At 39.0% G+C, this 18,362-nt stretch overlaps 1 protein-coding gene across 1 annotated transcript in view; it reads left to right on the top strand.

Moving 5' to 3' along the window:
• Positions 1–18,362, top strand: part of nrxn3a (neurexin 3a) — a 233,810-nt gene that overhangs the window by 59,797 nt on the left and 155,651 nt on the right.

Below are 18,362 nucleotides of genomic sequence, written 5' to 3'. Positions count from 1 at the left end.
TTTCACATTGCCATTCATGGTATATCTTATTTTTTCAAGGTGAAGAGTATTTGTAAGTTCTGCAAGCCACATCTTTAACACAGGAACCTCTTTGCCTTTCCAAAGCTGCAGGATCAATTTCTTTGCGATAATCAATGCATATGATATAAACCTTTTTTGAGAATGTTGTAAACTTTGTTTCTCTTTGGAGATCCCAAAGATAATTACTGTTGGATTTGGCTCAATCTTGTTTTTAAGAATATTAGACAGGTAAGTAAAAATGTCACACCAAAAACCCTGAAGCCTTGGACAAAGTGCAAAACTATGTAACAGATTTCCATAATGTGTCATACATTTTTCACAGAGAGGAGAGCAGTCCGGGTACATTTTGTGAAGTCTTTCCCTTGAATAATGTAACCTATGTACAATTTTATACTGAATTAAACAGTGACGGGAATTAATAAAAAGCGTATTTATATTGCGTAGCACCTCCTGCCAAAAATCTTCCGGTAGGGAAATCCCAAATTCCTTTTCCCACTCCTCTTTAATTGAGTGAGTTGAAGGTACACTCATCTCCTGTACTGAGTGATAGAATAATGAAATTCTCTGTTCGGACCCCCGGCTATCACTAAGGCATCTATCCAAGGTGTCAGACGACATGCTTTCAAACTGCGGCAGATGTGTGCGGATATAATTTCGTAGTTGAAGATATTTAAAAATATATATATTTTATTATTATTATATTATCTACAGCTACTTTTAGTACCATCGATGTTAAGTTAGACTCTTTTTCTCCAATTGATCTTTCTGAGTTAAGTTCAATAATTAATTCCTCCAAACCATCAACGTGTCTTTTAGACCCCATTCCTACAAAACTGCTCAAAGAAGTCCTGCCATTAATTAATGCTTCAATCTTAAATATGATCAACCTATCTCTAATAATCGGCTATGTACCACAGGCCTTCAAGCTGGCTGTAGTTAAACCTTTACTTAAAAAGCATCTCTAGACCCAGCTGTCTTAGCTAATTATAGGCCAATCTCCAACCTTCCTTTCATATCAAACATCCTTGAAAGAGTAGTTGTCAAACAGCTAACAGATCATCTGCAGAGGAATGGCTTATTTGAAGAGTTTCAGTCAGGTTTCAGAGCTCATCACAGCACAGAAACAGCTTTAGTGAAGGTTACAAATGATCTTCTTATGGCCTCTGACAGTGGACTCATCTCTGTGCTTGTCCTGCTAGACCTCAGTGCTGCGTTCGATACTGTTGACCATAATATCCTATTAGAGCGATTAGAACATGCTGTAGGTATTACAGGTACTGCACTGCAGTGGTTTGTATCATATCTATCTAATAGACTCCAGTTTGTACATGTAAATGGAGAGTCCTCTTCACACACTAAGGTCAATTATGGTGTTCCACAGGGTTCAGTGCTAGGACCAATTCTATTTACATTATACATGCTTCCCTTAGGCAGCATCATTAGAAGACATAGCATAAATTTTCACTGCTATGCAGATGACACGCAGCTCTATCTGTCCATGAAGCCAGGTAACACACACCAATTAGTGAAACTGCAGGAATGTCTTAAAGACATAAAGACCTGGATGGCCGCTAACTTTCTGCTTCTTAATTCAGATCAAACTGAGGTTATTGTACTCGGCCCTGAAAATCTTAGAAATATGGTATCTAAGCAGATTCTTACTCTGGATGGCATTACCTTGGCCTCCAGTAATGCTGTGAGGAACCTTGGAGTCATTTTTGACCAGGACATGTCCTTTAACGCACATATTAAACAAATATGTAAGACTGCTTTCTTCCATTTGCGCAACATCTCTAAAATTAGAAATATCCTGTCTCAGAGTGACGCTGAAAAACTAGTTCATGCATTCATTACTTCCAGGCTGGACTACTGTAATTCATTATTATCAGGATGTCCTAAAAACTCCCTGAAAAGTCTTCAGCTGATCCAAAATGCTGCAGCAAGAGTCCTGACAGGGACTAGAAAGAGAGAGCAGATTTCTCCTGTTTTGGCTTCCCTTCATTGGCTTCCTGTTAAATCCAGAATTGAATTCAAAATCCTGCTCCTCACATACAAGGTCTTAAATAATCAGGCCCCATCTTATCTTAATGACCTTGTAGTACCATATCACCCTATTAGAGCACTTCGCTCTCACACTGCAGGCCTACTTGTTGTTCCTAGAGTATTTAAAAGTAGAATGGGAGGCAGAGCCTTCAGTTTTCAGGCCCCTCTTCTGTGGAACCAGCTTCCAGTTTGGATTCGGGAGACAGACACTATCTCTACTTTCAAGATTAGGCTTCAAACTTTCCTTTTTGCTAAAGCATATAGTTAGGGCTGGACCAGGTGACCCTGAATCCTCCCTTAGTTATGCTGCAATAGACGTAGGCTGCCGGGGATTCCCATGATGCATTGAGTTTTTCCTTTCCAGTCACCTTTCTCACTCACTATGTGTTAACAGACCTCTCTGCATCGAATCATATCTGTTATTAATCTCTGTCTCTCTTCCACAGCATGTCTTTATCCTGTCTTCCTTCTTTCACCCCAACCAATCACAGCAGATGGCCCCGCCCCTCCCTGAGCCTGGTTCTGTCGGAGGTTTCTTCCTGTTAAAAGGGAGTTTTTCCTTCCCACTGTCACCAAAGTGCTTGCTCATAGGGGGTCATATGATTGTTGGGTTTTTCTCTGTATTTATTATTGTGCGATCTACTGTACAATATAAAGCGCCTTGAGGCGACTTTTGTTGTGATTTGGTGCTATATAAATAAAATTGAATTGAATTGAATTGAATTTAAAAAATGGCTGCGCGGTAGTCCAAATCTATCCATCTATTAATTGTTGAAATGACATGAAGGTGTCATTTGAATATAAGTCTTTTAATTTACGGATTCCCAATTCCTGCCACACGTTGAAGGCTCCGTCTGCACATGATGGAAGGAAAGAGGGGTTAGCTGTAACAGGCATACTCACTGATAATGGTTTCAGTTTAATGTGTTTAACTATTTGTTTCCAAATTCGCAAAGTGGTATGGATCACTGGGTTATAATTATAATATGCATTTGTCAAGGGAGTAGGAGAAAGTAATATTCCACCAACACAGTAAGGAAGGCAGTCCTCCCGCTCCATCTGCAAACCATGGGGGAGTAACGCTGTATCATCCAGTAGAAGGGAAATTATTCTTAAATTTGATGCCCAACAGTAATGCATAAAGTTAGGTAGTGCAAGTCCACCAAGGGATCCATGTTTACATAGATGTTCTTTTTTTATTCTATGTGTTTTGTAGTTCCATATAAACGGCATAATAATGGTATCCAACTTTTTGAAGAAAGATTTGGGCAGGAAAATTGGGATATTTTGGACCAAATACAGATATTGCGGGAGAAATACCATTCTTATTGAATTCACTCTCCCTATCAATGAGATAGGGAGTGTCCTCCAAAACTGGATGTTGTTTTTTAACTTCTCCAGTAGAGGGAGAAAGTTTTCTTTCACTGAGGAACTATATTTTCTTGTTATTGTGATGCCCAGATATGTAATTTTTTCATAAGTTATTTTAAATGGAAGAGATGCAAGCCACTCATTGCTTTCCAATTTGATGGGCAGTACTTCACTTTTTCCCCAGTTGATCTTGTAACCGGCAAAGGTGCCAAATTTGTCAATAACGGAGAGGATTGCTGGGATGGAAGTTTGGGGTTTTGTTATGTATAGTAAAATGTCATCAGCATAGAGCAATATAGTATTAGAAGTATCTCCAAAAGTTGAATCTGTTCATCTGGACGTAGCGTTTTGTGGGAGAAACGTTTCGTCACTCATCCAAGTGACTTCTTCAGTCTCAGCTGACTGCAGGTTTCCCCAATCTTAGAAACAGTACATTTGCATAATGACTGAAACCAGCCCACTGAAGTATTAGAAGTATATACTGTGTCATAACCATGTATATCAGGGTGAGTACGAATTGTCTGTGCCAGGGGTTCCAGAGCCAGAGTGAACAATAATGGACTGAGCACACATCCCTGTCGTGTCCCTCTGCTGAGCTTAAACTGAATGGATAATGTTTGGTTTGTGAGGATTCTGGCTGTGGGATTCTTGTAGAGTAATTTTATCCAGGAAATAAAATCTTGTCCCAGTTGAAATTTCTCTAAGACAGCAAAGAGATAGGGCCACTCCACATGATCAAATGCCTTTTCGGCATCTAAGCTAAGTACAAGTAGATCCTGGTGCACCTTGGAGGAGTAAATTATATTAAATAGACGCCTAAAATTATTAAAGGAACTCCTATCTGGTATGAAGCCTGTTTGATCTGAGTGTACCAGTTTATCTATTACCATACTGAGTCTACTCGCTAGTATTTTAGGCAGGATTTTTTGATCCGAATTTAATAAAGAAATAGGTCTGTATGATCCCACTTCCTTCAAGTCTTTACCTTTCTTTGGGAGTACTGTAATAATTGCTTCATTCAATGTTGGTGGTAGAGTGCCCACTTTGTATACATGATTGTACAGTTTAAATAGATATGGAACAAGTTTAGTCTTGAACTGTTTATAAAATTCATTCCCTAACCCATCTGGGCCTGGACTCTTACCATTTTTTAATAAACCAATAGATTTGATAATTTCTTCGGTTGTAATCTTGGCATTCAAAATCTTGCGATCCACCTGATCTAACATAGGGAGGTCACGCTTATCTAAAAAATCCTGCATATCTTTAGGCCCTGCAGTGGAATGAGAAGTATAGAGAGATTCATAAAACTGTCTAAAGTTATCATTAATGTCTTTATGTAATGTAACCAGGTTTCCATTGCATGATCTAATTTTGTGAATCATTCTGTCATTTTCTAACTTCTTTAGCTGTCTAGCTAACAACTTATGTGGCTTGTTCCCAAATTCGAAGTACTTCTGTCTTACAAAGGTGAACGCTCTATTAATGTTGCTGGTTAGTATTTGATTTAGTTTATATTTTAATGCACAAATAGTGTTGTACTTATCTAAAGAAGGAGCCCTTGCATTATTGGCATCCAAATCGTGGATCATTTTTTCTCATTTTAACTGTTCTGATTTATTATTTTTATACCGTGAGGCCTGATATGATATTATGCACCCCCTAATATAGGCTTTAAACGTTTCCCATAATATATCAGGTGAGGTTTCGGCATTATCGCTTATATCGAAAAATAAAGAGATCTGAGAATTTATATACTGTTGAAATTTTAAATCGCTCAGTAGTTGTGGGTTAAATCTCCAATTCCTATATGCTTTAGTGAAGTTGTTAAGTGTGAAGGAGCAGGTGACAGGGCAATGATCAGAGATAATAATATTGTGATAGGTTACGTTGCGAACAAGGGAGAGCATTTTTCCATCTACCAAAAAATAGTCAATCCTTGAATAAACGTTGTGTGCAGAAGAGTGGAAAGAATACTCTCTACCTGATGGATTTAAAGTTCTCCACACATCACAAATATTCATATTGTTCATATATGTTTTAATAAAGTTGCTACCTTTACACAATGTGTTTTTTTTTTAGAGAGGGATTTATCTAACTATGGGTCTAACACTAAGTTAAAATCACCACCAATTATTAAATTACCATTCGGTATATCCGGAATTAAACTGAAAACCTTTCTATAAAACTCTGGGTCATCATGGTTAGGTCCATAAATGTTCAGTAGAATAATCGGAATGGCGTGCAGCTCCCCGGTCACAAATACATATCTACCATTCTTATCAGCTATAGTGGAGGTATGCCTGAACGGAGTACCTTTCTTAATTAATATAGCTACCCCTCTAGTTTTAGCAGAAAATGTTGAGTAATACACCTGATTAATCCATCTACACCTAAGTTTATTATGAGCAGCATTTTTCAGATGAGTTTCTTGTAAAAAGATAATATCTGCTTTAAGAGATTTACAGGTCCATTTACACCTTTAACATTCCATGTACAAAAGGTCAGGTCCACATTCTTTTCATTTCCATTTTCATTGTCTTGCATTTGAATAAATTAAGGTGGCTTAGTTCTGGTACTCTCCATACTTATGCAGTCAAGATCAAGCAACAGCTTTGCCACAAAATCACTGACGTGCTGACCATTCTCTCTGCCTTCAGGTACCCCGGCTATCCTTATATTATTCCTCTTTGAATGCCCTTCCAGATCAATACATTTTTCAGTCAGTTGTTCCACTTTTCTAGAAAGTTGTTTAACTTTTTCTTCTAATTTCACCATGGAGTTTGACGTGCTTGTAGCCGCTTCTGATAAATCCTTTAGCTGGACATTGTGGTTTTCCATCACAGTTCTCAAAGCTGAAATGGCCTCATCATTTTCAGCCCTCAGCATTGCAATTTCCCCGCGCAGAGTATCACAAATGTCCACTTTTATTATCTTGGCGTCCAAAGAAGCAATCGCAGACAGCACTAGTTTATTGCCTTGTGTATACTCCTCATGTACAGAACTCGCCAGGGTGCTAGCTTTAGCGCCGTCATTTTCAGCCGAGGCCTCACCAAGATCGGTCGTTTCAGTCGCCACTTGCTTCGGGTTTGTCTTTTTTGGTGGCATCTCGAGAAAGAATGTACTCTTCACAACCACTGTATTGCTTTTTAAGAATAAAATATGTTACTTTGATGATTATCGTAATTTCGACAAGTCAAGTGCAGGAGCCACTGACACACGCGTCTTCACCTTCTCATGGCCTACCGGAAGTCCTGCCTTCTAATACTTTTTCAGTACAAGCCACATTCACATAAATTCTGTGCACTTTTATGCATTTATTTATGCATCCACTGAGGTAATTTGTGGTTCAGTGATTTGCCAAGCAACCCTGTGACATGCAGACAAAAGCAACTAAGCCAGCAAGCAGCAGTGTTCTAATTCGTGAACAGCCCATTTGACATGTTTAGGTGCATCACTCGAAGAATCACTTTATAAAATCTGCTCACTGTTGTGACATTAACTGCAAAAATCTTAAAGGTCATCACTCTTGTGGTCAACCTCAGTAAGAGCTCTGGACATGAGGTCATGAGTTTTTTTTAGGGTTTTTTTGAGTTTTTTTTTAAATATACCAAGAGAAATAATATGAACATTTCAGATTTTAACAAGGCTCAGTAGTGGAAGCTGAACAATGAACTGGTGCAGCTGTGACTCAGGAAGTAGAGCCGCTCAGCTACCACTGGAAGTCTGTCAGTCGGTACCTACTCTACTTTACATGTTGAAGTACCCTTGGGCAGGAAATGGAACACCAAATTTCTGTGTCCACACACTAAGTGTATGTATGTGAGGTATACAGCTGTATTTTAAACATAATGTAATGTTCTCTGTTTTCTGAAAAATTACCACTGAGTCACACTGGCCATTTGTTCTATTCTATTCTATTCTATCCTTACACATTTTATATTTTTTTATATGATGTTGGATTTGTACATGATGTGATAGTTCATAATAATTCCATGTTATAAGTTTATACTGGAGTGGAAAGGGGTTTAAACTGGAGTAAACTGGGTAGTTTGCAATGATTCATTTAACAGTGATAAACTACCGTATTTTCCGCACTATAAGGCGCACTTAAAATCCTTACGTTTTCTCAAAAATTGACAGTGCACCTTATAATCCGGTGCGCCTTATATATGAATTCTGGTTGTGCTTACTGACCTCAAATCGATTTTATGTGGTACACGGCGCTCAAAAATGTTTTAGTACGACTTTGGTAAGCTATGAAGCCGCACCGCTTGATGGATTCTCGGAGCATTACGGCTACCGTACTCAGGAGCCTCGCAGAGTAATCTGGGTCCTAAACTCCGACTGCTTCAGATCCCAAAGTCAAACGAACTGAGAGTTAAAATCTGTCTAAATTCTTTCATCTTTAATAAAATGATCAGTGTTGCTGCTTTAACAGGTGTAACAATTAAGTTTAACATCCAGGCATCCATGAAAACAGAATTTATTAAATTTAGCAGAGTTAGAAGTTAGCAGGAAGTTAGCTCGCTAGCTTCCACCTAAACATGGTGGTTAGAGACAAATGCAATCGCATGGCAGGATGCTGTAAACGGACCAAAATTCAATCAGGAGAACAACTGAGATAATCCATCCACAATACGAGGTTAGTCATTAATATACTGCAACAACATGGGAATAGAGCAGCTGCCAGAGAATTCAACATTAATGAATCAATAGTACGGAAGTGGAGGAAGCAAGAAGAATGAGTTGACTTATCTTTCTTATAATCCGGTGCACCTTATGTATGAAAACTAGTGCTGTCTAGATTAGAAAAATTAACTAATTAATCTCACAATTTTCTTTAATTAATCGTGATTAATCGCAATTACTTGATCAATAGCCTGGTTGCAATTACATTTTTTTCAACTTTATATTTAAGCTTGTAACTGACATTTATGTAATATAATGAAGTAAATGCAGAATAAACACAAAGAATGTATGCTTAAATTCAAAGAGAATTTGAATAGTTTTCTTCAGCCGTTTAGCACAGGTTCTCTCCTGTAAAAAAAAACCTTAAAAAAAACCAACTTATATACTACAGGGCTCTAGACTAACTTTTTGCTGCTGTTGCACTAGTGTGCCTAACTTTTTTTCTTAGGCGCACCAGCATAAAAGTTAGGCGCACCCAAATTTTTCAACCGCATCGCTTAACACCGCAGTTTTACGTGTGCCCTTTTTTTGGGGGAAATTGCTGTCCATAGAGACAATATTCATTTGTAAATGATTAACTAACAATCTTGTCAACACAAAGTTCTTTATTTGGAGCACATTTCTACAAGAAAGAGAAGTTACTGAAAAACTGCTTGTGCTTATAGTGCTTTGGCACTCTTTGTCAATATTGTAGAAAATGTTAAACTTAATCATCATCTTGGCTCCTCTGACGACCTGTTTGCTGCTGCCTGCTGCTGAAAGGCAGTGGGGAGAGGGGACACTTGGGCAGTGCATTTATCGCTGCATATAATGTGTTTTCTGGATAAACTGTGCTTTTTCAGCATTCAAAGTTTGATGGCACCGTGTCAGAGCACTGGCTATGAATTTCAGACGGATCAGGCCTTAACAAAAAAGTTATCAATCGTTCTTTTCATCTTTTCTTATTACCCACAGCTACATCCACTTCTGTTGGGCCTAGGCTGCTCACTAGGGCTGGGTATCAACATTCAATTCAATTTAGCCTCAGAAAGTCAGAAATATTATAATTCTGATCTTTTATCAGTACTGATACATGTGAGACTTCATCAGAGGTGTGAGCATCACAGCAGATGCCTTTGTGTCAAAGTAACTGAGGAGAAAACACAGAAAAACATAAAGGCGATTTTCCTGGCCTGGCTTTTTATAGCAGGTAACCTTAAAAATATTCTGCAATTTTACATAATTTTAAAAAGTTTACATTTCTTCAGTATTGAACAGCAGAAATGAGGCTTTCTTGTCCGAGGTAAACACTGTAAACAATGGTAGACTGGTGGGTAATAAGCCAATGAATAATGCAGAAAACGGAGATTTGAGACGGGAAACTGAGAGAGCTGTGCATGAAGTGTGATTTTTATTGTGGTGGAAGCAAAACAGCAAAAGTAAGAGTGAATTAATGACGACATTTAACAAATGTGAGTTTGGATTGTAGTTTGGAGCTTCTTTTGCTGCTGGTTCAGTGAATTTTGGTTGGAGAGAGACAAAACCTGCAGCTCAGAATTTAGCACAAAAAAGAGACAAACACAAAGCGCTGATTCGCCGACGCACCAAAATCAGTGAGCTGTCGGCTTTTAGCCCCAACGGCGTGTCCGTGTACGGGCCGTTGGGTGAGAAAGCCGAGAAAGAGAAGTTTGCGACCAAATTGGTTGCACTCTAGAGCCCTGTACTAATAGTTAATCACTAATATATAATATATATTAGTGTTGTCAAACAATTAAAATGTTTAATCAGATTCATCACAGGGTTATTGTGGATTCATTTTGATTAATCACGATTAAATATTCATTTTTATTCTGTATTAATCGCATTTCATTTTGCATGAGTAAACAGACTGGAGAAAAAAGTTGAAATATGTTTCTTGCACATTCATGTTAATAAAAAACTCTGTAAACATTTATCCTCTCTCTCTCTGTCACTCTTGGGGAGACACTTCAAGTCCTTGAAACGAGGAACCAAAGCTGTGTAAAGCGCGTGTTCTCAATGATATTAACAGGTCTGCAGTTTGTTGCAAATCATTTGGCAATTGTGTCAGTCAATATGTCCGAGGTAGACTTACTGAGTCCCCGATGCTCCGTGAGTGGTTTGTCGCAAGCTGGGTGACATGTTAGCCAAAGTGCTAGCTGCATGCATGGCTAACGTATGCTTCGCATCAATGTGATATTTTAAGCTGGAAGTGCTTCAGTGAAAAGAAAATTCCTTGTTGCACAATGTGCATAATACTTTCTGTCGGTCGACTGTTCCGTCTTGTTATTTTTTCAATACTCAAATTTCCCATCGAGAGGGCCGATGTGCGTTTATCATTTTCCATATTGAGTTGATTGGTTCAGCCATTAGCGCATGTGCGAAGGTAACTCTACTTGGACAAACTGCCCAAAATGTGTTGACAGAAACATTTCAGGGATTTTGAGTCATTCTGCACTCCGGATGTGTTAATTGTGTTAAAGATTTTAATGGCATTGACCGTGATGGCAGATTAATTTGCGTTAACGCGTTAATTTTGACAGCACTAATGAAAACAGACTCGTTCACTGACAGAACGTTCGCCTTATGGTCCGAAAAATACAGCATATTGCAGTAGTCCTATTAGGCTGTAGTATTTAGTGTTTTTTGTTAGTTTAGGTAATAGATAGCAGTATAGACGATAAAAGAGAGAGGGTTCCCCCACCCATCAATTCCCACTTTAACTAATAGTCAGCCTTGTGATAAAGGAGGATACTGGATGCTGGGGAAACTGGAGACCAAATTTGGCACCTTTCTGTAAAAGATTAATGATATGCTGGTGTATCCCTGAAGATACAATGAAGTAAAAGTGTATCAATTTGGCCGAAAAGCCAAGCAACAATATTACAAACCTGAATGTGGCCATTCTGCTCTGTGCAATGACTATATGGTCTCACAGCGGATGTCCGAATTATGACGTTAAAACAAGTCTTGTACATTTGAGAACCAGGTTTAGGTTGTGTAAAAAGGTAAGAAAACACTGTCTGTGTGTGTCTGTGGTTTTTGTGTTCTAGTTTTTCTCTTGTTTCGATTTCTTTCTCTTCTTTCAATGTAATTGCTTTCTAATGTTTTCACACCTACACACCTTACCAAGATGCAAAGAAGCTCGTCTCCTCAGTTTGTCCTGGATTACCATCGTCCCACTGTGCATGACAGTGTCAGCCATCATCACTACCACACAACCCCACTTTATTGTCCTGTCATTATTCAGTCCTCAGTGAGCCTCTGTGGGCTCTATCAGTGGCTTCATCTTGTGTTAAAGGCTGCAGCGACAGGATCCAGTGTTCTATAGATATTATCTTCATGTCACGATGCCTCCAGGCATAACTTGACATTTGTGTGTTTGTGTGTGGCAAAAGTGTCAGGGGTTTGCTGCCTGTGTTGACTTTGTGGTTCCGAGTGTGTACATACACAAAAATAGTATGAAACAGAGTGATAAATGATTGGAGAAAGCTTTGACAAAGTTTGTGTGTGTTGAACTATTCCCACATGTACAGCAGTGTCAGTGTCATGTTTTAAAAAGTCCATTGATTCTAGTCTGAGTTCATTACTGTTGTGTCTCACTGTAGTTAACCACACAACAGCTGATCTGTTCTGCGTCTCTGCTGTCAATACTGCTGGTCAAACCTATTAAAATCCTTATTCTACTTTAGAAAACACTATTGTATAAATAACAGCATAGTAATACACATGATAGTGGAGTAATAATTTGATGCTACTCACATACAAGGTCTTGAATAATCAGGCCCCATCTTGTCTTAATGACCCTGTAGTACCATATCACCCCACTGAATCATACCTGTTATTAATCTCTGTCTCTCTTCCACAGCATGTCTTTATCCTGTCTTCCTTCTCTCACCCCAACCAATCACAGCAGATGGCCCCGCCCCTCCCTGAGCCTGGTTCTGCCGGAGGTTTCTTCCTGTTAAAAGGGAGTTTTTCCTTCCCACTGTCGCCAAAGTGCTTGTTCATAGGGGGTCATATGATTGTTGGGTTTTTCTCTGTATTATTGTAGCGTCTACCTTACAATCTAAAGCACCTATAAATGATAACGATAATAATAATAATAATATAAATAGGTAATAATCAAGTAGTAAATTAATATAACCAATGGTATAGATGAGTAATAATAGCATGAAATTTATTTTGCAGGGTTACAAGAAACTTCACTGAAGAGAAATATTTCGACAGCATTTTACAAATAAATAAAAACAAATAAAAAATACATAAAATGACAAAAAAAGTGCAATATTTGCATTAAAACGTGTACTTGTTATGACTTGGTTAATATGCTGGTAATTAGATGCATTAAATAACTTAGTTACTGCAACTACAAAACCCCAAGTTTCGCTTTGATGTAATGAGAGCAGTGTGTTAATATGTGGAAATGTTCAATAGAAAGAAGTGAAGCATAGAAAACGCAGTGCTTGTATGCTCAGGTATAGTTGAATATATTATATAATAACTACATAAGAACCAATCCATTTATCATATTATTACTCTGTTGCCTCACACTTCCTGGTTCCAACTCATTCTGTAGAAAATGATGTCTCATTGGTTTTTCCGTCATATTACCCAAAAGTTTATTTTGGTTGTTGGTCTTTCCTGCAGGCGTCGTCATTATGTAAAGAACAACAACAAAACAAACAAACACTGATGGAAAGAATCATTGATGGTGATTTGTTGTAGTAATAGTGTACGTTTACTGAGTGTACAGGTTTTGATGAACACCTTACCGGACAACATTTAATCATGATAAAGTGTGTTTTCATGGATTCGCGTGCACATGTGATGTGTGCAGAGTAGATTACTGCAGTGGACCCTGCTATCTTTATCAACCAGATGCTTGCTGTGACACACTATTCACATGACAATTCAAAGAGAGAGAGAGCTGTTATCTCTTTCTGTCCAGATCCTACACTCTCACCTCCCCCACCCTGCTTCCTCCACCCCTGGTGCCCCTTTACATTTATTCCTTTCTGTCCCCACCCCCACCCCCCACCCTCGTTAATGCATGATTGCCTTCCTATTCATCTTTAGACTTGAAACCCTTTGCCTGATTTATGTAGAGTTAAAACTGCTCCTTTTATTTCAATTTAAATAAAAAAAAACATGTCCACTGAGACAAGTGTAACGTATTTATGATAAAGTTAACCATTAGTCCAGCAAGTTTTAAAAATTGCAAAACTAATACTAGATTTCTTTCTTTGAAATATTATCTATTTTATGCTATTAAAGCGAAACAAACCCCACTCTGATTTTTAAGCAGATAGCAGGATGATGATGGAAACGAGAGTAAAACAAAGTCAAAAAATGACCCAATCAAACAATGATGAGAAGGATCCACACGGTGCACAGGTAATGATACTGCAAGACTTCCAAAAAACTGTCAGATGAATGACATTAAGCTCAGCAGTCAAAGAACTGAGGAAGCAGAAGAACAGATTGGCGAGGTGGAAAACGGTGTGCAAACAGCTGAGCTCATATTTAAAAAATGATTAATGGTCCAAATGCAGCACATACTGACCAAAGAGCAAGGTCAAAGAGAGATTTTCCTCTTTCTTTCTATTAGAATATACAACATGCTGTAAAACGAGGAGGGAGACTTAGTGATGAGAGAGAAAGTGGATATTTGATCCAAAACACAACTCAGTATTGAGAGTGAACCATGGTGAAATTCCACCGATGCAACTAAGTGAGGTCTTATGTAAGGCCTGCGAAAAGAAGGAGAATATACTCAATAAACAGAGAATTTATTTTGACCTTGATTATCCAACCAGAGTATCAAGTAAACAAAAAGAATACAGTGAAACGAAACGAAATTAAAGTTATAAATAAAAGTTTCCCAGTTATAGCTATGTATCCACCAGAGCTCCCAGTCGAGTAGATGAATCAGCAAGCCAGGCATACAGCAAAAAGACAAAAAAAGACCAACAGTCTGAACAAGAGATCATTCAGAAAAGTTGAAATTAGAGAGACTTACAGAAGAAAATGTCCAACTTAGAAAAGATAACACATACTTTTTGGGGAAAGCTGTTATGGAGGGCACTGCCCCTACATCATCCTGTTTAGGAACTCACACTGAGAGAGAGAGTGAGCATGTTTAATTCTGACTGATTGGCTCACAGAGCAAATATCATACCGACCAAAGTTACGTACCAACACAGACAGGATGACAAGGGAAATGTCAAAAGCTGAGTTTTCTTTTGGGGAGCGAGTCTTCTGGAAAGATTTGTGGATAGGATCAGGTGAGACATTAAGTGACTCACAGACAGGATCAGACAGACAGACAGTAGTACCACTGAGGAGGAGGAGGCGTGTCCCAAGGCCAGCAGGCTGGGAGTTAACCTGGTGTTAGCAAAACAACAGAGATGTCATGTCTTTTTTTTCATTTGTCCTGATGATGAACAGAAAATAGAAAATTATTTTACAAAATAGATATTGTATAATCCTATACATACAGCACAAACAAACAGAGTAAAATAAGCAGGCCAGTGAACACTCAAATGATCTCATAATCTATTTTTTAACTGAGGATTTGGACATTATGTTATCTTGGATATTTTGATAATATTCATCCATTTTCTTTGTTTATCCAGTTCAAGGTTGTGATTTGGTCTGAGACTTTTCCAGCTGTCACAGGGTGAGAGAGAGGGCACGCTCTGGACAGGTTCCCAGTCTATCATGGGGACACATAGGGACAGACAACAATTCACACTTACATTCACACATTTGGCCAATTTAGAATCACCCATTAACCTATACTGCACGGACTATGGTAGTAAGAGGGAATATCTGGAGTAAACCCATGCAGGCACAGGGAGAACATACTGCACAGTGCTATGGTGGTTAGCACTGCTGCCTCACAGCAAGCAAGTTATGGGTTTGAACCAGCTGGTTGGCTGTGGCCTTTCTGTCTTTATTTTTTATAATCTTGCATTTTTAAAGATCCTGTGTTTCTGTGCTCATTACCCACAAGCTGAAAATTGCTTCTGAGCTACTTATGTGTGCTTTCTTGTTTATGGTTCTTTGGCCAATGAATCCCATAATCACTTCCCTTTGCAGTAAGAGCAGGTGTTGGCATACCCTGCAATAATGTCCTTTTGGACACAAAGTGACATGCACTTACAAAAACTCAGCTGTTTACCCAGCTTTACTGCATTCAGATGATTTACCTCCTGCTGGCTATAAAAAAGAATGCACGCTTAAGGCAGAAATGCCCCATCACTGTGGATGCTGCCCCATTCCACCTGTCAGTCTCACGCGGAATCTCCCCTCACTTCTGTACGGGACACCGGGATAGTTAAACTCCTCCACTTGGGGTAGCAACTAGTCCAAGACTTGGAGTGGGCACTCCACCATTGTCTCAGACTCATACTGCTTCACACTTGGGTGTGATCTGGGCCAGACCAAGCTGAAGGTGACCACCTGGTGAAGCCAACAGAAGCACATTATCTACAAAAAGATAACCAACTGGCTATGCCTACAAGTTCTGTTCATAGAATTGGTGACACAGGGCAGCCCTGTCAGAGTCCAACACCCACCAGAAACAAGTCTAACTTATCTAACATAGCCTAACTTCTACACAGGTGCCAAATGACCCATAACATTGGTCAATACTCCCAAAGCACCTTCCACAGGGTACCCTGAGGGTTGAATGCCTTTTTCAAGTCCACAAAATACATGTACACTGGTTGGGCTACCTCCCATGCACCCTCAAATATCCTGATGAGGTTAAAGAGCTGGTTTGGTGTTCTGCAAAGAATCACATTTTTCCTCCAGTATCTGAGGGGTTTTTTCTCTATTCTCTGTATTGCTGTAGGCTCTACCATTGAATTATACATGTATGATAGTAACACATTGATATTTTTTTCAAACCAGTATTTAACAAAACTGTTTAGGATTATTTTGTTCTGCATTTCAGTTTTGTGTTGAAATTTCCTTTTTGGTGGCGTGAAGCTCCGACGTGAGGAGAGCTGGTGTGTTGTAGGGGAGGAGGAGGGGCAGATAGCGATGTGATTATTAGCCCTCCTTGGGGGCTTTTGTCTGGGCCCCATGAGAGAAAGAGGTTAATGCCACTTAGCCTCAGGAAGGCTTGCAGAGGCCCATTGTGCGTGTTTGTGTGTGAGTGCACATGAGTGTGTGTGTGTGTGTGTGTGTGTGAGTGCACATGAGTGTGTGTGTGTGTGTGTGTGTGTACGGCTCTGAGAGTGAGCGATATGCTTCTCTGTGGCGAGCCAAAATCACTTACTGTTTTTGTCAAGTCGCACACACACACACACACACACACACACACACACACACACACAAAGGCCTGCATGTATGTTTTAAATACCAGCGTAAAATAGAGAAGGTTTGTGTTTATGGCATTATCCTTGAAAGAGTAGTTGTCAAACAGCTAACAGATCATCTGCAGAGGAATGGCTTATTTGAAGAGTTTCAGTCAGGTTTCAGAGCTCATCACAGCACAGAAACAGCTTTAGTGAAGGTTACAAATGATCTTCTTATGGCCTCTGACAGTGGACTCATCTCTGTGCTTGTCCTGCTAGACCTCAGTGCTGCGCAATATCTCATTATCCTTATCATTATTATTATTATTATTATTATTGTTATTTAATCACATCTAATGATCAGAGGGCCTAAATCAATCCACAGTGAGGTGCACTATATAGTATAGAAACAGCAATTTTCTTTGTACATTTAAAGTTATCAAAATATGTTTTTCTCAGAGTCTTTTTGTTCTGGGTCTTGCCGTGTATGGAAGAGATTAGCCATACTGTATGCCTTTAGACAACTCGGGTTTGGGTTAATAGATACAGATAGTATAGCATATCTATCTGTTACTGAAACGTTCTCGATAATTCCCAGAAGTTCCACATGCCTGAGGAGCTTTTTATTGAATTCAACACTGCAGTCCAGTCTGCAGTCTGCTCATCCAAGTCTGCATGGTGTGAATCAGCCACCAAAGAAGAACAGACTCGAAAGGACAACGAGCTCTACAGAAAAAAACATTGGTGCCCCCTTGCCCATGATTCAGAATTTGTAAAAATTCAGCGTCAGGAATCGAGCAGGCAACATCACAGCCTTCTCTAACCCTCGTCTCTGTACGGCACTGTACGCCAAAAACAGCTGACATCTGTACAGTTTCTTTCCACAGGACCTCACGGCGATGAACACTTCAGATCTTCACATACAAACATTCAAAGAGTGTCTGTAGTCCTGTATCAGAGCATATATACACACACTTATATTACTAAAAGGTGAACCAGCGAATATTTATTATAAATCAATAAATTTGTCACACAATCCAAATCAGTTACAAATTGCAAATATTGACATATTGCTGTAGTGAGATGATACAATATTTCTCATTATTTATTCTTTTAATTCAGAATAATCTTGACATGAGTTTACAAATTACTTTATTTAAAAGTCTGATTCATCCATCACGACCCAGACAGGCTGCCTGTTGCTGTTCACAGAGGCTGCAGTCCTCAGCTGAAGCTCGCAGGCATCTCATAATCCTGACTGGACTGTCTTTTCATTAGGTCAGAGTGAGCATGGAGTATTAGACCTGCCACATCTCATTGTTGCAGATTGCCTGTAGACAGTGTGTGGAATTGCCACCTTACAAGTGTCCTTCAGGAATGAGTTTAGGTTTTTGATTAATCTGGCCCTTGTGTCATCCGTCCCTCTCAAAATGCAATTATGTCTTTTAGTTAAAGGACAAACTGTCCATCAGCCGAGCATGATAACAAATATGAGAAAAATGATGAGTGGCAGTGGAAGTAGAGCGAGTGTATTGGGAATATATGTTTGTTGTATTTAGGAGCCAAAAAGGAATTCAGAAACAAGACTAAAGAAGAAGTGACCGAAAAAAGAAAAAGAGGAGGCCGAATAAACAGTTTCAGTTTTAGTGTTCAAGGTTTTCAAAACTAAGCGAGTGTTGCTACGGTAATGTTCATATCATACAGCATCGAGAGAATTCCAGAACATGTATGTTTTTCGAATTCCTTCTACCTTGCACGTCTGATCATTTGTCAATTTGAAATTTGACATAATTGGAAATAAAAGCTAAAATGCTTTTTTAAGCACCCTACATTCACACCTCTGGCTCATCTAGAATCACCAGTTAACCTAACCCCACTAACTGCACTGGGGTCAGAAAAAGAAAGGCCTTTTCAGTAAATATGAAACAT

Source organism: Oreochromis niloticus, linkage group LG19 (genome assembly GCF_001858045.2).
Source record: "Oreochromis niloticus isolate F11D_XX linkage group LG19, O_niloticus_UMD_NMBU, whole genome shotgun sequence".
Taxonomy (NCBI): domain Eukaryota; kingdom Metazoa; phylum Chordata; class Actinopteri; order Cichliformes; family Cichlidae; genus Oreochromis; species Oreochromis niloticus.
The sequence above is the reverse complement of the archived record's forward strand: the minus strand, read 5'-3'. Positions and strand labels throughout refer to the sequence as shown.